Source organism: Rutidosis leptorrhynchoides, chromosome 6 (assembly GCF_046630445.1).
Source record: "Rutidosis leptorrhynchoides isolate AG116_Rl617_1_P2 chromosome 6, CSIRO_AGI_Rlap_v1, whole genome shotgun sequence".
NCBI lineage: Eukaryota > Viridiplantae > Streptophyta > Magnoliopsida > Asterales > Asteraceae > Rutidosis > Rutidosis leptorrhynchoides.
In genome coordinates, this window is record NC_092338.1 from 155876372 (window position 1) to 155898711 (window position 22340).

Here is a 22340-nt window from a genome sequence, read left to right on the forward strand (position 1 = left end):
GTATACACGGATGTTAAACTGAATTTGTTATATGTCTACATCATTTTTATATTTAATTAATATTAATATTTAATAAATATATTAATAATACTACTAATTATATTATTAGTAGTAATAATACATTTAATACTATTCATAATAATAAAATATTAATAATAATAATAATAGAAATAATAATATCAAACTAATATTAATGATAATAAAAATAATGATAGAATAATGATAATAATAATTTTAAATGATAATTTTTGATAATAATAATAATAATAACTAAAATTATAATTTTTCTCTTAATAATAATGATATTAATAATGATAACAATAACATAGTAATATAACAATTTAAATGTATCATATTTCATATCTATATATTATTTCAATTTATATTTCAAATTATATATATATATATATATATATATATATATATATATATATATACATTTATTTTTATATTTAAATATATATGTATCTATTTACAAATAGTTGTTCGTGAATCGTAGGGAATAGTCAAAGGGTAATTGATGATATGAATATAGATTTCAAAACTTTCAAGACTCAACATTACAGACTTTGCTTATCGTGTCGGAAACATATAAAGATTAAGTTTAAATTTGATCGGAAATTTTCGGGTTATCACAGTACCTACCCGTTAAAGAAATTTCGTCCCGAAATTTGAGTGAGGTGGTCATGGCTTACAATAAAATGTTTTCATGACCAATATGAGTTGATAATTAGAGGTTTATCATCATTGAATAATAATGATAAAATACTTCGATTATTCTAAGAATACGAGTGAAGCTATCGTAAAAGAGTGAATTGAAGAAAATAAGATCTTTTCTTAGCTTTTGACGTAAACAGGGTTGAATTCCGAAATTTATGGGATTTATAGAAAATCTTTGAAATCGAAAAGATTTGATTCTTCGGTGAGTAAGGAAATTAAGATCTCTATAATTAAATACCGTGATCTGCCTCGATTACTCTGTCTGATATTTCCATTATAATTTAACCTCTTCCGTTCCATTAATTTCACCATTCTTATACTTTCTTTCTTACTTCGTACACCCAAAAGATTGTGAAAATGCTTAATCCAGTTCTGATCCTTGTCCTCATCCTTACTATCGCAACAATCATTCTCCTTTTATAACTTCTACCAGAGGAATCTACTTTCTTCTACTTCATCCTTGGGATTATAATGTTTTTAATTTTCCCGTGTCTTTATGTTGCGATAAACATTGATATACACGGTTTGTAATTTATGTGTTGTTATTAGGCTTTATATTCTCCCTTATATTTCAAAGCTCTATGCTTTTGTTTTCTTTTCCCGACTTCAAGTCAAGCGAATAATGGTCCAGAATTTGTAGATATAGAGTTTCGAATGATTATAATGTTCTAAGCAGAAAGGAACGTGATAGCACGATTTGATTTTTAATTTTATCAACGTCGCGAAAGATAGAACCATCAAGAATTCATTTTCTTGATTTGTTCAGGAGTTAAGTAGAATAAAAGAGTTATGTAACATGGCACATGATGATGTTAGGGTCTGTGAATCATCACGTTCCATTAGAAGCTCAGCATGACTTACTGTAATATAATCACGTTGATCAAGTGTCATTATATTATACTAACTCATGCATCAGTTCCCAACATTACTTCAATAACATTCATATTTTAATCTCGAAAGTTTACAGAATATAGAAACTAACAGTTTCTATATGATGTAACACCGATAACACGAAGAGATTAATGATTTCAGATAAGAAAAAATATCTTCAGAAATATGGAGGGTATTTATAATGAAAGATACGATAATATCTCGGAATATCTAAGATCAGAGGATGATAGAAACTATTGTCTGCAAGGTTTTAGAGTAAGGAGCAAGATATTCACTAAAGACTTTAGCAGAAATTGAGTCATTTGGATTCTTTGAAGTCAAACTTATTCTTTGTGATTTGTCCACGGCTTTCTTCCTAGTTTCGCATAATCTGCTTTTCGGTACTAAATTTTCTATTGAATGTTTCCAATATAATGATACACAGGAAGCACGAGGAGGTATATAATTTCGGACGAGAATATTTATGAAAATATCCTCAGAAATATTGAAGATATTGATGATGATCTTTTGGAATTTCTAAGTTCGATGGTTGATGGAGAAAGATTTTCCGCAAGATTTTAACATGACTTCGGAGCAAAATATTCTCTAAAGATTTCAACGGATCCAGGATTACCTGAATCCTTTGAATATAGGGTTTGGTCCTTGTATTTGTCCTTGGTCTCCTTCATGGGTAACTCACTCTGTTTTTCAATACCCAATTTTCTATCGAGCGTTCCTAACACTCCTTTCTTTATCATCAAACTTTTGGTTGTTTAGACCATCTACCATTTTTCTGTTTCCTCTGCATTTAATGCTATGATATCTGAATCATCGGTTATTAATCCGAGGTGGTTTCAGGAAAATTGTGTTTTTAGATGATTAAACGCTGAATTCTGGTAATTGGTATGACAATTCTCGTTACAAGGTACGGATGAGTTCATGATAAGACTTCAATAGTTAAATATAGTGATTTGTCGGAGAGATTTAAGCCAAGGAGCAACGAGGTTCTTTGTACGTCTGTTGGTGATGTGGTGGAATATAAAAGGTTCTGCGATAACAATAAAAGAGCACACATATATATCCAGGTTATAATAAGGTTGTTTCGAATGAAAAGTCGAAGTTGACTTGCTGGAGATGTGACAAAATTGGCTAATTTGGAAAAAGATTGAAAAGTTATTTTAGGTAATAATAATGCTAAAGGAAATTTGCACAGCTACGCGTTAAACGTTTACTCAGGTTCCGGGAGTTTTTCAGGTGTATAACTATATGCATAAATCTTTCCTTCCGTAGATGAAATGCGGTTGGTTCATCCTCTCGATTGAGGTATTTTCAAGAATCATGAAAGGTTTGAACACAGATTGTAATCGTCAAGATACAAATGAGGTTTAAGATGAAATCAAGTGGCAGACTTGAAGAATTGTTTAGTTTCATATGTTATAATCAATATTTTAATTCATTTTAATTGTCCAATGTTCTTAGTCCATAATCGATAGTCCACAGTAACAGTCCAATAGTTCAATAGCTCCACCAAAACTAGTATATTTTAAGGAAATAGTCATATAGTAACAGTTAGCTAGGAACAGTTAACATAGTTTTAAAGTTTTACGTAGTTAATTAATTGGTTACTAATAAATTCATTATTTTCTTCATTATGCCACTTGTCAAATCTTGACTTGGGTTTTGATCGGCAGAAACTCGTATGTGAAATTTAATTGGAATGAAAATGGTTATTCCTTGGTGAACAGATACGTATATCTGTAAAGTAAGTAGGATAGTAAATGACTGTTGAATCAGATTCGAAGAATGTACATTGTAACTCATTAATGTGAAATCTAAATATTCCTCGGGTATTACCTACCCGTTAAAATATTTTCATCATTAATAGTTTGTACAAAAGACTTTTTAATCACAATCTTTATAAAAATATATACATATATATTATCTTCAGATGTAATCATGGATTTAATAAGTCAATATTATATTAGACTCATTTGATTTTTCGGTTCGAGCTAGAATAAGTAATCCCTAAAACTATTAGGATCCACATATTCTCTGCAGAATGTTGATGAAGTTAGGGATCAATACTTCATCGTTAATTGATGTTGGTACTCCTTGGTATCTATGGTGCGTATGATGTTGGTGTTAGTGGGACAGATTGTGAAATTGAGGTTTGGGATGCGGATGTTGTTGATGGTGGTACTGTTGGTGCTGGTGATGTTGCTGAAGCTGGTACATTTTACACCATACTTTTCAAGGCTACAACTCGATTGCGAAGTTCGTTGACTTCTTCTATTATTCCGGAATGATTGTCGGTCGGAACGAGCGAATGCATAAGGTTTTGAAGTTGAGATAGTATATAATTATGGCGAGATATTCGAGTAATGAGGGTGAAAATGGTGTTTCAGATTGGTTCGCCGGTGAGTGCTACAGGTTCTTCGCTAAGAGGGCAATTTGGTTGGTGGAAAGGATCGCCGTCTTCGCGTCTCCATTGATTAAGTCGACTACGAACTCATTATATGAATTGGGGATGGATGATTGGTTGATTCATTCCGGTGACACCGTCTTCGGAGCTTAGGTGATTATCCATGTCGGAATAACTGTCGGAATAACTATCAGAATAGCTATCGAAATCTGAGGGACTCGAATTGGTTGAGGGATTCATCTCGTACAATCAGATGAAGGATTTTCGTTAAGAAATAGATTATAGGATTTAGATTAGTACTCTGTAATACATAATTTACATATGCATATATAATACTAAAATCTCATAAGTTACGGAGGAATCTACGGAATCTGTCAGGCAAAGTCTACAGTAACAGATATGCTAAGATATGAATTAGTAGATATGCTAAGATACGAATTTTGTCTATACACTATTCATGCAATCATTGCACTAAGATGTGTCTAGACTAAGAATGATAAGCAGGTAATTTCCTAAGGATGATAAACAGATGATTCCCGACAAAAATGATAAGCAAAACTTTTGACATGCAGACACGGTCGAAGTCCAGACTTACTAATGCATCCTAAAGACTATCATTTAGACACACTAATGCAAGACCTGGTTCACTAAGACCATCGCTCTGATACCAACTGAAACGACCCGTCCTAATCCATCCAGACGAAGTCCATATCGATTATAAACGATTCACAACAGTTGATTACATCGCGAGGTACTTGACCTCTATATGATACATTTTACAAACATTGCATTCGTTTTGAAAAGACAATCTTTCATTTCATCTAAAGTTGACAGACATGCATAACATTTCATAATATATTTAATTATAATTATCTAAATAATAATCTTGAAGAACTCGACGACTCGAATGCAACGTCTTTTGAAATATGTCATGAATGACTCCAAGTAATATCTTTAAAGTGAGCAAATGCACAGCGGAAGATTTCTTTCATACCTGAGAATAAACATGCTTTAAAGTGTCAACCAAAAGGTTGGTGAGTTCATTAGTTTAACATAAATAATCATTTTCATCATTTTAATAGACCACAAGATTTTCATTTCTCATAAACATACGTCCCATACATAGAGACAAAAATATCATTCATATGGACTGAACACCTGGTAATCGACATTCACAATATACATATAAGAATATCCCCATCATTCCGGGATCCTCCATCGAACCTGATATAAATTTCGAAGTACTAAAGCATCCGGTACTTTGGATGGGGCTTGTTGGGCCCGATAGATCTATCTTTAGGATTCGCGTCAATTAGGGTGTCTGTTCCCTAATTCTTAGATTACCAGACTATATAGGGGCATATTCGATTCAATCATTCAACCATACAATGTAGTTTCGATTACTTGTGTCTATTTCGTAAAACAGTTATAAAAGCAGCGCATGTATTCTCAGTCCAAAAACGTAAAGAGTAAAAAGGAGCAAATAAACTCACGCATATAGATATTGTAAAACAGTTAATAAAGCATTTGCATGTATTCTCAGCCCAAAAATGTAATGAGTAAAAAGGGAGTAAATGAACTCACGCATATAAATATTGTAAAACAGTTATTAAAACAGTGCATGTATTCTCAGCCCAAAAATGTAATGAGTAAAAGGGAGCAAATGAACTCACAATATGATATTTTGTAGTAAACATATGCATACGATGGAACCGAACAATGCACGGTTGGCTTCGGATTCACGAACCTATATCATTTATATATATTAATACATATAATCGTAATTGAACAATTTCATATATTATAACTTATTTTATATATTATATATATTTAATTTGTGTATATTCATTTATTATAATGACTAATATTCATATAGTTATATTAATATATATTTATTTAATATTATATTAAAATACTTAATTTGTTATATATGAATATCTATATAAAAATGTTAATATAATTAATACATACTTATATGTAATATTACTAAAAGTATATTTTTATATACGAAATGTTTATTTGGTAGTAATAGTAATAAAATTTATTTTTTTGATTATAATAATAGTAATACCACTAATAATAATAACTACAAAAATAATGATTTTACAAATAATAATAATACTAATATTTATTTTAATATCAATAATAATAATACTACTAATAATAATACTAGTACTTATGATAATAATAAAAATAATAATGATAATAATAATAATAATAATAATAATAATAATAATAATAATAATAATAATAATAATAATAATAATAATAATAATAATAATAATAATAATAATAATACTTTGTAATATACTTAATCATAATTCTTATATTATTTTCCTAACCTTAATATCTTTTAAATCTTATACTTAATTTTAATCTTAACATTTTAATAATATAACATTAACATAATAATAATTAATTAATTGATAATGATAATAATAATAATAAAAATAATGGAAAGGCTACCTCATGAAATAAGCCTTAAAATAATAACCATGCCCAGGCTCGAACCCATGACCTTTCGTTAAATCACAAACGCCCAAACCATTCCTCTATTCCTTATTTTCTGATAATAACCATAATTAAATTTGTTTAGCCTGTAGACTGCTTCTCCTTCTTCATCTCCTTTTTCATAAAAAAAATGATACATCTCAGGCTCGAACCCAAGACCTCTTGAGTAATACCAACACCACATAACCCTTACTCTATCCGTGTTTTTCGAAATAATATGACGATCGAATTTTATTAAACCCATTATTACTTATTTTCTATTTTCTTCATCTTCATCTTAAATCAACTCAGTTCATTATCATTTTAACTATATCATAATTATGATTATAATCATAATTATAAAACCTAAATCATATATCAAAAATCAATCGATCACATATCCTTGTAATATCATCATTATTTCATCGGGCCATAATCATAATCATCATCTAAAATCATAATAATCTAAAATCTTCATCATCCACATAAACTCACGTTTTCATCAACCGTCATCTTTATCTTTTTACCCTCGTTCGTTACAGATATAATCAAATCACCATGCATCATTCATTGTGCAGTAATAGAATTAGAGGCAAAAGGAGAAACAGGAAAAATAAAAAGGCACGCGTTTCATCTCTTAATTTGTTCGGCCCACCAGAAGAGAAATTTTGGCCCACCAGAAGAGAAGTTTCGGCCCAATCCTAAAATCATAACAGCCCAGTCTATTTAAAGTTTAATTGTATGGATCGGTTTCTTTAGGTTAACATCGACGTATGGTAACAGTTCACAGGGATGTTTGATTAAACTTTTAAATTGAATAATATGTATCCCACTATCTCAATAAATCTTCCAAGTGGGGTTTTGGTTGTTGGCCACATGATAAAAGAGATCAACACTAAAAAGTGATTAACAGCTCTTTGATAGTTACCTTGAATTGTTCTTCCACTTTTGAGTTGGTGTATCACGATAGCAGGAAAAAAAAAACCAAAGCAAGAAAGGTGGGGTGGGGACCATGGAGAAACTTTATCGTTATATATGTATCCCATATTCTAAAAAAAAATATTAGTGAGTAGGTTTATTGGTTTGATGATGTCGTGATTTAATGGGTGGTTCACGATGGATATGTATTAAGTGTTGCTTGAGACAGAAGGCAGACGAAAAACAAGCATAGCAGTAGTCTAGGTTGCTCGAAGATGATTGTTAATGAAAGTTAAATGGGTTGTAGCTGCGCCAAAACAGATAGTTTTGTGACAATTTGAAAAAGAACAAAAGAGAAAATACAAGAATTGTGATTGTGGCGGTTAATGGTGTTTATCCTTAATTGTTGTGGTGGTGTTGTGATGATTCGAATAGAAACAGAAAAATAATATATTATGATGATGATGAAGGTGGTTCGTTAAACAGAAATAAGAAGAAGAATAGAAAACGAGAAATGGTTCCTATGATTGTATGGTATTTGAAGATGGTGATCAAAGTCGGTTGTGGTTTTGATTGTGATCGAGCAGGGAGTTAGTAATCGAACAATAGCAGTCTATAAAGAAGAAGAAGAAGACTAAAGATGTTGAGTTGGTGGTGAGTGATTTGAAACAGAAGTAACAAGAGACGTAATATGCAATAACATGTGTATGATGGTTTCATTTATTCACAAGTGGGAATATTATATGGGTACATTATTGTACTGAAAAGTTAGAAAGCGAACACTATATTAATATGAATCACACAATTCGAAAACATGTTTTGCTTGTGATAATTGAGTGGATGTAATCTTTCAATCAGAAGCAATTAGTTAAAAGTAGACACGGATGTTAAACTGAATTTGTTATATGTCTACATCATTTTTATATTTAATTAATATTAATATTTAATAAATATATTAATAATACTACTAATTATATTATTAGTAGTAATAATACATTTAATACTATTCATAATAATAAAATATTAATAATAATAATAATAGAAATAATAATATCAAACTAATATTAATGATAATAAAAATAATGATAGAATAATGATAATAATAATTTTAAATGATAATTTTTGATAATAATAATAATAATAACTAAAATTATAATTTTTCTCTTAATAATAATGATATTAATAATGATAACAATAACATAGTAATATAACAATTTAAATGTATCATATTTCATATCTATATATTATTTCAATTTATATTTCAAATTATTATTATATATATATATATATACATTTATTTTTATATTTAAATATATATGTATCTATTTACAAATAGTTGTTCGTGAATCGTAGGGAATAGTCAAAGGGTAATTGATGATATGAATATAGATTTCAAAACTTTCAAGACTCAACATTACAGACTTTTCTTATCGTGTCGGAAACATATAAAGATTAAGTTTAAATTTGATCGGAAATTTCTGGGTCATCACATTACTTAACTTGTCGATTTCCAACATCTAAGTTATTTACACTCCACGTTTTTCCTTATAGATCACTTTACCATTTTCTGAATATTGTCAAAAAGAATAGATTTCTTAAATCACAGTGGACCTCATAACATTGGCCCGTAATCATATCATAATGTATCTGATAATTCAATCATTTGATATTATCTCTTAATTCTGTCGATAAATATATCGAAACAAATACGTTCATGTAAAGTATCATATATCTAATACTTTGTTAATGTTTTCAGTTAATATTATATATTATATATACATATCTATATACACATAATTGTTCGTGAATCGTCGAACACGGTCAAAGGGTAATTGATTACATGAATGTAGTTCCAAACTTTTTGAGATTCAACATTACAAATTCTGCTTATCGTGTCGGAAACATATAAAGGTTAGGTTTAAATTTGGTCAGAAATTTTTGGGTCGTCACATCGGGGGTTAGCATACCATAGCCGTGTTTGGGCGCTAACGGTTGTTATGAACATCGATGACTTATTTCGCTAAGTCATTCCCTTGCGAAGAATTGGTTAACCATGGTTTATAGTTGTTGTGTAGCATTTAATTATTATTATGATTATTATGCTAATGATGTTGCTAGTTGTACGATTTTGATGATACTAGCTTTGTTACGAGATGATATGCGAGATTATGCTAAGGTTTATGCTAGTTGTACGTTTGATGTTACTAGCTTGTGCGAATTGATACACGAGGTAATTGTGGTGCGTTTGATGTTATTAGCTTTTACGCTTGTTATACGAGTTTATTGTGGTAAGATTGTTGATGCTCGTTTCTTATGCTTTAACATGCGGGATTAATGTGTGGTTTCGGTAAGGGAGTGCAAGTAGGCAAATTATATATGTATATGTGTAACTATTGCACTCACTAAGCGTTACCTTACCTTCTCGTTGTTTACATATTTATAGATTGCATGGATGAGGTGGCTCGGGTAAGCGTGGGAACTAGTGGACTTGCGTAGTTTGCTTTAGAAGACTTGCTTTTAGATTTGATTAGGATTGGGTAGCGTATCCCCAATCCCATGCTCGGTCTATGTTTTGTATAAACGAATGGGTCGAAATGGTCACTTGTGGTATTTTGGGTCGTTGTGGGCCCGGTGTCGTAAAACTCGGTTTTATTATGGAAAACTCTTAGTTTAATTACTATTAACATATTGTGAAAGTGTTTTGGTTTAAAAGTGTCGGGAATCGGGTTTTTCGCCCGTGTGTAAAAGTTAAGCAAATCAGAATCTGGCAGGCATTTGGGACGCCGTCCAAAGGTCTTGGACGCCATCCAGTCTTTCAGAACTGGACGCCGTCCAGAAATCTGGACACCGTCCAGATGTGCTGTTCCAGAAAAAAAAAATTATGGCACGTTTTCGGATGGTTAACGGGTTGGGTTGTTACAAATCAAACCTTGGTCTTGCGATCACATGGGGAGAGCGTTACCTTCAAAATTGACCGACCAACTGATCTTTCTGAATAGGCAGAGATGTTTGCTATTTACACAGGACGGATCACTTCCAATGACGAGTCTTCACCACCAGCCAATGATATCGAGATGGGTTTCGAATCACGGTCTACGGACAACCCAGAAATGGAAGAAGAGGATCCCCGTGAAGAAATAGAGGAAGAGGAGGAATCTGAAGAGGAAGAGGAAATGAAAGACGTAAAAGAAACTGCGATAATACCCGCTCTAAGCATTAAGCATCATGAAGAATTATCATTCGTTTCAAGAAGAAGACTGACAGGGTTGAGGTTAAAGATATAGAAATTGATCCTGCAAGTATCAAAGTGGAGAACCAGAATACTGAAGAAACCCATTCATCAGACGAATCCTCAGAAGAACACTATATCGATGATGACGAGGAAGAGCAATATGAAGACATTCTGGATAACTCACACTCTCCAACCGAACCAGATCTTGGGGAGCCGGACTTTTCTTCAGATCAGATTCCGGTCATATCTACACACGCAGACATGATAACCTACATCAATGATACCGATGAATTTGAAGATATTCTCGAAGCCATCCGTAAATCAACAATTGATTTCACGCTACGCTTAACAGAGCGAATTGTGGCTATCCGAGAAGAATACAACTCTATCTCCAGAGAGAAGACAATGATGTTGAAATCCTAGAAGAATGCATTCAAGACTTTATCGATACTCTTCACGATCATATCTACCGAGAAGAAAGGCAACTAGAGCACAATTCAGTGGTTCGCACTATTCTTGAGACAAGATTTTGTCGAGATCAGAAGATCATTTACTCTAAGGTTTACAACGCCTTAGCCGGATCTGCACTTCTGTTCTTAGCAAACCAACGAGCACTACTGACTCTCATCTGAAAGCACATGGATCTTTCCACCGGACACCCGACTTATCACTCTGATTTGCAAATGATCGAGGATATTCACAGCTTTTTCGCTCCCTTGAAAAGAGATAATTTCGAAAGCACACCAGACAGGCTAGTGATTTACGTAACAATTGATCACCATGTTGATCTGATTATCAAAGAGTTACGAGATGCAGTTACAGAGGAAGTAAGGCGCAACAATCCGTTCTCTCATCTTGAACCAGACAGGGTCAACATCGCTGTAGTGACCCGAACTTTTCCATGTTTATATATATTAATTGAGATTGATATCTACATGACTAAATGTTTCCAACGTGTTAAGCAATCAAACTTGTTAAGACTTGATTAAATGAAATAAGTTTCATAAAGACAATTGATCACCCAAGTTGACCGGCGATTCACGAACGTTACAAATTTGTAAAAACTACATGTTGTGGTATATATAGACATATATATATGGTTTACATGAGATTATGATGAGTAAGTATCGCACTAAGTATATTAACAATGTGTGATATACATAAGAAATGAGATTACTAAGTTAAGAAACTCGAAATGATATATATAACGATTACGTTATGATAACGTCTACTAAATACATATGTATCATATTAAGATATTGATACACTATATTTAACATGATAAAATGATATTTAAATATATCATTAAGTATGTTAACAATGAACTACATATGTAAAAACAAGACTACTAACCCAAGAATTACGAAACGAGACTTATATGTAACGATTATCGTTGTAACGATATTTTAATGTATATATCATATTAAGAAGTATTCATACATCATAATATCATGATAATATAATAATTTAACATCTTATTTGATATAATAAACATTGGGTTAACAACATTAATTGAGATCGTTAACTTAAAGGTTTCAAAACAACACTTACATGTAACGACTAACGAAGACTTAACGACTCCATTAGAATGTATATACATGTTGTGTTTTGATATGTATTCTTACACTTTTGAAAGACTTCAAGACACATATCAAAGTACTTCTACTTACCAAAAATGCTTACAATTACATTCTCGTTCAGTTTCATCAACAATTCTACTTGTATGCACCCGTATTTGTACTCGTACAATACACAGCTTTTAGATGTATGTACTATTGGTATATACACTCCAATGATCAGCTTTTAGCAGCCCATGTGAGTCACCTAACACATGTGGGAACCATCATTTGGCAACTAGCATGAAATATCTCATAAAATTACAAAAATATGAGTAATCATTCATGACTTGTTTACATGAAAACAAAATTACACATCCTTTATATCTAATCCATATACCAACGACCAAAAACACCTAAAAATACTTTCAATCTTCAATTTTCTTCATCTAAGTGATCTCTCTTAAGTTCTAGCTTCAAGTTCTAAGTGTTCTTCATAAATTATATAAGTTCTAGTTTCATAAAATCAAGAATACTTCCAAGTTTGCTAGCTTACTTCCAATCTTGTAAAGTGATCATCCAACTTCAAGAAATATTTCTTATTTACAGTAAGATATCTTTCTAATACAAGGTAATACTCATATTCAAACTTTGATTCAATTTCTATAACTATAACAATCTTATTTCGAGTGAAAATCTTACTTGAACTTGTTTTCGTGTCATGATTCTGCTTCAAGAACTTTCAAGCCATCCAAGGATCCTTTGAAGCTAGATCTATTTTTCTCATTTCCAGTAGGTTTATCCACAAAACTTGAGGTAGTAATGATGTTCATAACATCATTCGATTCATATATATATATATATATATAACTACCTTATTCGAAGGTTTAAACTTGAAATCACTAGAACATAGTTTAGTTAATTCTAAACTTGTTCGCAAACAAAAGTTAATCCTTATAACTTGAATTTTAAAATCAACTAAACACATGTTCTATATCTATATGATATGCTAACTTAATGATTTAAAACCGGAAAACACGAAAGACACCGTAAAACCGGATATACGGCGTTATAGTAACACCGCGGGCTGTTTTGGGTTAGTTAATTAAAAACTATGATAAACTTTGATTTAAAAGTTGTTATTCTGAGAAAATGATTTTTATTATGAACATGAAACTATATCCAAAAATTATGGCTAAACTCAAAGTGGAAGTATGTTTTCTAAAATGGTCATCTAGACGTCGTTCTTTCGACTGAAATGACTACCTTTACAAAAACAACTTGTAACTTATTTTTCCGACTATAAACCTATACTTTTTCTGTTTAGATTCATAAAATAGAGTTCAATATGAAACCATAGTAATTTTAAAACTTTAGTCGCAGTTAAAACCTAATGTAAAATATTAAAAATAAATATAACTTAATTTAAAGCGTTAAGTAAATAACGATAATGAAATTGCGATAAATAAAAGTACGATAAAATAAAATTGCGATAATTAAAAAGTACGATAATTAAAAGTGAAATTAAATACAATAACAATAAATAAAAGTGCGATAATTAGAAGTGCAGTTAAATATAAAATAAAGGAAATTAAATATGAAATAAAATAATTATGCTTATTTAAACTTCTGTAATCATGATGTTTGACGTGTTGATTTTAGTTTTATGCCCATGGGTTAATTGTCCTTTGTCCTGGATTATTCAATATGTACGTCTGGTTTTTGTTGATAACAGTCCATCAGTCATAAATATAAAGTGCGATTATCCTCGTCAAATTATCCTTATACCCGAAGTCAAATATTCCAACTAATTGGGGACTTGAACTGTAACAAGATTTTAATACTTTGTTTAATAATTACACCAGGTTATCGACTGCGTGTAACCCAAGGTTTTAATACTTTGTTATCAATTATGCCAAGTATCCTTGTACATAATTTCACCCCTGTTTTAATAATTCTAGTGGCTATTAATTCATTCCCGTGTCCGGTTAAATGAACGATTATTCGCACATATAAATACCCCACCCATCGTGTCCGATCGAGTGTATATGGTTATTTATACGGACGTCCAATTGTAAATCTTTATATTAAAATTAACAAACTATCATTTAGTTAAACAAATATAAAGCCCATTAATAACCCATAGTCTAATTTCCACAAGTGTCGTTCTTTTGTCCAAACCCCAATTATGGTACAAAGCCCAATTACCCAATTTTAGTAATTAGCCCAACATCATGATTACTTCGGATTAAATAAGCATAATAATAACTTAGCTACGAGACATTAATGTAAAAAGGTTGAACATAACTTACAATGATTAAAAATAGCGTAGCGTTACACGGACAGAATTTCGACTTGCACCCTTACAATATTCGCTAACATACCCTTATTATTAGGATTTATTTAAAATTAAAATTAAAATTAAAATTAATATATATATATATATATATATATATATATATATATATATATATATATATATATATATATATATATATATATACTACGTTGATGAATGAAGAAAAAGATATATGATATTTAAAACGTCAAATTGCGCTGGCTTTTATAGGCATTTTTGTCCAGGGAGACTCCGCGAGTCGCGGCCTTTTTGGCCTTCAAACTCCGCAACTCGCGGAGTTTGTTTCTACAGCTCATCTCATTTTGGAACCTTTCTTGCCGACGGTTTTAATATATAAATATAATTTATATAATTTATATAATTAATTATATATTATATTATATTATATTTATATACATAGTTAACTTGTAATTTTTAGTCCGTTGCGTCGAGCGTTGAGAGTTGACTCTTGTCCCGGTTCTGGATTTTCGAACGTCCTTGCGTACAATTTAATATCTTGTACTTTGCGTTTTGAATCTTGTACTCTTGTAATTCTGAGACGTTTCTTATCAATAATTGGAACCTCTTTGATTGTTTTTTGTACTTTTGAGCTTTTTGGTCGTTTGCGTCTTCAATTCGTTGAATCTGTCTTTTGTCTTCACCTTTTATTATTTAAACGAATATCACTTGTAAATAGGACAATTGCAACTAAAAGCTTGTCTTTCTTAAGGGATAATGCTATGAAATATATGTTCGTTTTTAGCATTATCAAATATTCCCACACTTGAGCGTTGCTTGTCCTCAAGCAATATAGTCTTGAAATACTAGAATCACTTCTTTATTCTTCACACTTTGTACATCAGTGATTTCTTTACGGCGGTATAAACAATGGTAGTAACGATGTGGTTTACAGTCCCACATGACTATAAAATTTAGATCCTTTAAGGAAATTGGATCTTTATGAAAATATTTGATCTTTTGAAAATTTCATTCTAGCTTTTACCCTAGATAAGTTTTCCGGAATAACCCTTCACCGGTGTTTGCAAATTGTTTTTGTGGGTTTAGTGGGTTTCAGATTTGAAAATTTTAGCTCAAAACTTGCGGTTTTGTGTCACCCACTTGCTAACCTTGTATTGGGAAAGCAACACGTCCAGTATACTTGCTCCGTATATTACCTTTCGGTAAACTACCGTCCGGTTGTAAAGGAAAGCGTTGAACAAGCAACTGTTAAGGCAATGTCCCCTGACATACTTTTAATTATGGTCTATAACGCGTCGGACGCAATTACTATCCTTTGTAGGAGCAATAGTAAAGCTCACCCTTATAATTTTCCAGTCTGGCACAAGGTCCTGTCTTTGACCATGCTATGCAACCACCGTTCTTACGGTTGACACCCGATTTGGTCCAGGTGACCTAATGAATTCCAGTTGAATTCCTAGGATTTTACATTCAATGGTAATGAACGCATTGAAAATGGGTTTTCAGAAAACAAATCGGTTTGTAATTTTGATCAAAATATTTTCTCGTTCAAGCTCGAGTTTAGATATCATTGAAATCCATGAGTTTGAATTCTCAATCTTTAAGGTCAATCTCAAGGATTGAGTAATATCAGTCTTAAAAGCTGATTTTTGATCTTTTAAGGAGATTATCCTTTCTGGGATCTGATTCATTAGTCTTATCAAGCTAATTTGCACGGTGCCCCCATTGTACGAGATAAATCCTTCTCATGGTTAGAATAAATCTGACCACTTGGCGACCCTGTTTTATGCTGAGGTCCGTGAATTTCCTGCTGATTTTAGTGATGACTTTTCTAGATTTTTCGTCAACCTACAGCTGGTCTGGACGACAACTTCATGACCTAAATAAAGAAGTGCGTTTCTCTTTCAGAAGACTTTACTTCCTTTTAATGATGGAATTGATTCATCGTGTAGATCCATCTCTTCTTTTCTTTCATTGGGTAAAACAGTTAATTATCGTCCAAAACAAAAGTATTTTCAATTATTTGTACAAAAATATGTGACATATGTTTAAAATAACTTGGTAATTTTCCCACACTTGGCTTTTATTTTCCTTTTTATTGTCCTCTATTCCATTTTAAATGAATTCTAACATTTTGGTTTGTTTTTCAATTTATGTCCTTTCCGAAGTAACAATAATTTTGGTGTTAACACCTAGTTTTATCGTTCATAAATATGTATAAACATGATTTTGAGTTCATTTAATTGAAAATTTTGAAAAATTTTACTAGAATTTGGTCGTCAGTATATAAGACTAGGGCTGTTTTTTATTATCATAGAGCACTAGATTCTAATACAACTACTGCGTTACTAGTATTTTTAATGGTAACCAAGTGTTTAAAGTAAAAATTTTTAAAATCCGAAAGAATTTAACCCCTTCCCACACTTAAGATCTTGCAATGCCCTCATTTGCAAGAAATCAGTAACAATTTAAATTATTGAGGGTGATTAGCGTAGAAAAATGATTAAATTTTACCAAAGTTTCCAAACATATTGTTGTTTGTTTTCTGAATGATAAATGGTGCATATCATTTGTTCATTTCGTCTTGTTGTTACATCACATATATTTTGCATCTTGTCGTCAAAATTAGTTGCTTTTGCTGAACTTAATGCCAGTCTTTGAAATTGCGTTGTTTTACCATGTTGTGTACATAAGATAAACTGCAAAAATTACCCCACATTCAAAAATTATTAAAATCTAATAATAAAAGTTAGAAAATTATAAAAACTATTACAATATCAACATAAGTGTTAAATGTAGTAACATTACAAAAATAAATAAAACTAAATAAACTAGGGTTGATACTGATACCAGTAGGGGTTCCATGCATAACCGTATGTGTTATAAAATGCTTCAGCTGGGTTATAAGTAGGATACGGTGGTTGGATCTTATAGACCAGGGAGGAAATACGGGCTTTGGAGTAGGAATATAGTTTCTACCTATATGTTAGCAATGAGCTATGATGTGGTTTTGATGAACTTGCCAATCTTCAAATGCTCGATGTCTAGCATTTTCATACTCTTGTGAAGCTATAAACCTTTGCATTTCTGTCATTTCATTTCCCCCTTCCACATTACCTGGCTGTTGATTTCTCTTAACCTGTGGATGTCTTCCATTATATTGTACTGCGGCGTTATTTCGCCTCTTCAAAACCTTAGCACCATGATATACATTTAAACCAATTGTATCGTGGGGTTCTGGTTCTTCGATTAATAATCCCCCCCGACTTATATCCACATCGAGATACTCAGCAATTAATGTAATAAATATACCACCTCCTATTATACTGTGCGGTCTCATCCCCCTAACCATAGCTGATAAATAATAACCCACACAACAAGGTATACTTACAGCGCTTTGTGGGTCTCGAATACACATGTGGTAAAATAAATCTTGCTCATTTACCTTTTCCTTATTTTTACCTCGCTGTGTAATCGAGTTCGCTAGAAACCTATGGATTACTCTTAATTCAGCTCTATCAATATCAAGATAAGAGTAATTTCCCCCTTTAAATCGGTGATGGCTAGTCATTTGACTCCATACACCATGCGTATCAAAATTTTCATCAATCTTCCTACCATTTAATATCAACCCTCGACAATCGGCAGATGCTAGCTCCTCAGGCGTATATATACGTAAGGCCTGAGCCATGTCTAGTAGAGACATGTGGCGCATCGAACCTCCTAACAAAAATCTAATAAAAGTTCGATCGGTTAAACTAACTACCCGATCATTTATTTCTATACTACACAATAATTCTTCACACCATACTTTATATACAGGTCTACGCATGTTGAATAATCGTACCCAATCGTTAAAAGTAGAATTACCATACCTCTGTGTAAGTAATTCTCTAATCCGTTCGCCCAATCCTACGGCTTCTAACGGTTCCCATTCTATTACCCTAGGTACTTCAACAGCTTTAGAATGAAGAGTGTGCAAGCTCCTTTGGTATTTTGGATAATCTATCTAACGTCTGTCTAATCTCAAGTTCGGGTGCAAATCTTCCACGTGCATATCTGAAAATATCATAACTGGATGAGGTATATCTTGTTTGTAATAGTTATCAACATCCTGTTGTTTCGCATTCTCAGGAGGAGCAATGCGAGCTTGGGATGAAGATTCACCCCTTTCAGTCTGCAAAACACATCAAACACAATTTTTGTGCATCCAAATATGCATTAGTGTTAGCAAAATCATCAATCGAAATAATTACAATGACATGTTCAATTTATATCAAACTTATGCTCATTTTCATATTTTTATCAAATCTACACTTTTTCAAATAAGCATATACGAAAATGTTCGCTAAGTTCATAAGCATTCAACTCAAATAACATGTCAAAATAATCATTATTAGTAATTAAACAAGTATCAAATGGCATTATCTCTCAAAAATCAAGTTCATGAATTTTAGACTTGAAAAAGTCCACTTTAATTCTCAAAAATCATGTTTAGGCTCAAAGTTTGGATCATTTAACTACCTAAACATGTTACACTACTTAATTTAGCAATAATTCATGACAAAAATCGGCCATAACCTGTTTATATCAAAAAGCCCCAAATTTGCTCAAGAACACAAACCCTAGATTACTTAAAATTTGAAGTTTAAGGCTTCTAATCATGTTAAATAGCATCAATCTAGGTTATACAAGCATAATACATAAGCAATTTAAGCATAATTACACTAAAAAGCATCAAAATCGAATTGGGTATAAATTTGCTCAAGAACACTAAATATTCGGATTAAAGGGTGTTTTGGTGTAGAAATTTACCGTTTTTCTTGAGTAATTCCTTGATAGCATCCTTCTCAACATGATTTTGTGAAAGATATGATGAAAAATGGTGAAAAAATTCGATTTTGGGAGTGTTTGTGTGTGTTTTTTCGCTGAAAAATAATGAAAATGGGGAAGGAACTGGTCTGCTGATCCGTTTTTTTTTTCTGGAATTTTAGAACTCCGCGAGTCGCGGTGTTTGTCCATTACAAACTCCGCGAGTCGCGGTGTTTGCATTTTTTTTTTATGTTTTTGGCATACTTTAATTCAATAAGATTAAAAATAATGATAATAAAAGTTCTCATCCCTCCCTCGGGTAAAGCAATTTCAGTTCAACGACCTAGTCTTCAACTCACGACGAATTTTAAAAATCATATTTTTAACTTAGCGAAATAAAGTAAATTTTTGTTTTTAAATTTACACCAAACTTAAATTTAAAATGCATAAAATTAAAAATTCACACCAAACTTAATTAAAAATTCATATTATAAATTCACACCAAACTTAAATTATATTTTTGTTTTTATACATACAAACTTATATTAAAAATATTAATTTTCCAAATATTTACAATTTTAAAAGTTTACAATATTTATTTAATATTAATTTATTAATTTTTTTAAAAACATGGTAAAAATAAAATTAAAAATCTTTTTGGCTTTTATCCCACTTTAATCAATCAAATATTATCAAAAATATGTGCCCCTCTTTTCGGTAAAGTAATTTCGGTTCCATAACCTAATTTAACTCATGACGAATTTTTGAAATATTTTGGGTTGATTGATTAAAGATATTTATACCTTAAGAATAAACGGTAAATTTCGCAGTGATGTAATAAATTTTTAAATGATATCAACAATTTCGGTCGCAAGACCTAATTTCATCGAATACCAATTTAATACTTTATAGCGAACAAATTAGTGTTTATTATCAAAAGGTTAAAAATAAAAATAAAAATAAAACTGAAAACCGTACAAACTTACCTGTGAAATAGATTTCTTAGTGATATGCTCTAGCCCACTCATAAGATAGTCGGACTAATTGATTTTCCATGGCTACATAGGCGTAACCTCGAGCATTTAATGTTTTTTCTTCTAAACATATGAACGGTCCATCTCTGCATAAAGTAACAAATTAGGTGTTTGAATAAGTTTGATTATTTGAACATTTACCTTCGTGTGACCATTTTCCGCATTTGTGACATCTTTCAAGGTGTCGTGCTCTTCTTTTCGCTGCGGATTTTGATTTTCCTTTACCAAATTGTAACTTATTATCTTCGCATCTGGATTCTTTTCTTACTCCGTCCAATTTACCTCTGATTAATGATACGATTTCACTTGGAAGTGTGTCATTATTACGTTTAGTGATCAAAGCGTGTAGCATTAGACCATGGTTTAATTCACAGGAAGTCTTCATTTCGAAAAACCTAAAAAAAATAAAAATTCAGAATGGGAGGAGAAGACTAGTTCTTTAGGGTCTGCTAGGGAAAGACCATTCGGGTTCCATTTTCGAGAACTACACGAAAACAGAAAATCTAACTCTAACAGAAATACATATTATCCTTTAAAGACTTGATTCTCCCCACACTTAGTTAGCTGTGGTATTGAAATTGTGATTAACTTCGTTGTTGACTTCCATCGGACTATCTATGTAGTGTTTAACTCTGTGACCATTAACTTTAAATTCAATCCCATTTGAATTTATTAATTCTACTGTTCCGTATGAGAAAACTCTTTTGACTATAAATGGTCCAGACCATCTTGATTTCAATATTCCAGGAAATAGCTTGAATCGTAAATTGAAAAGAAGAACTTTGTCTCCTTCTTTAAATTCTTTTGAACTTCTGATTCTTTTAGCATGCCATTTCTTCGTTCTTTCCTTATAGATTAACGAATTTTCGTATGCTTCATGTCTTAATTCTTCTAATTCGTTTAATTGACTTAACCGTAGACGTCCAGCTTCATGTAAATCAAGATTACATGTCTTCAAAGCCCAAAATGCTTTGTGTTCAATTTCTACTGGAAGATGACATGCTTTTCCATAAACGAGTCTAAAAGGTGTGGTTCCAATTGGAGTTTTGTAGGCTGTTCTAAAAGCCCAGAGTGCATCCTCCAATTTTATGGACCATTCCTTCGGATTTGATCCTACGGTTTTTTCTAGAATACGTTTTAAAGCTCGATTGGTATTTTCAACTTGTCCACTTGTTTGTGGATGATATGCGGTGGAGATTTTATGAGTTACTCCATATCTTTTAAGAACTTTCTCAAGTTGATTATTACAGAAATGAGTTCCCCGATCACTTATTAAAGCTTTCGGTGTTCCAAACCTTGCAAAAAGACGTTTTAAAAAGTTGACTACAACTCGTGCATCGTTAGTTGGGAGAGCTTTTGCTTCCGCCCATTTAGATACATAATCAATGGCTACGAGAATGTATAAATTATTATGAGATTTTGGAAATGGACCCATAAAGTCAATACCCCAAATGTCAAATACTTCACATACTTGAATGACATTTTGTGGCATTTCATCACGTTGACTTATTTTTCTGGCCCTTTGACAAGCATCACAGGATTTGCAAAGAAGGTGTGCGTCTTTGTAAATTGTAGCCCAATAGAATCCAGCATCGTAAACTTTTCTTGCTGTTAGTTGAGGCCCATAATGCTCTCCTGTTGGTCCTGTGTGACAATGGTTTAAAATTTTACTAGCTTCATCTCCGAACACACATCGGCGTATTATTCCATCGGGACAACTTTTAAACAAATGTGGATCTTCCCAGAAATAGTGTTTTATATCACTAAAGAATTTCTTTCGTTTTTGGTACGATAATCTTTTTTCAAGGAATCCACATACTAAGTAGTTTGCATAGTCTGCAAACTACGGAATTTCATTATAATCTATCTTCAATAGATATTCATCAGGAAAGTTGTCTTGTATGGCCGATTCATTTAGAACTTCTAATTCGGGATTTTCAAGACGGAAAAGATGATCAGTGGCGAGATT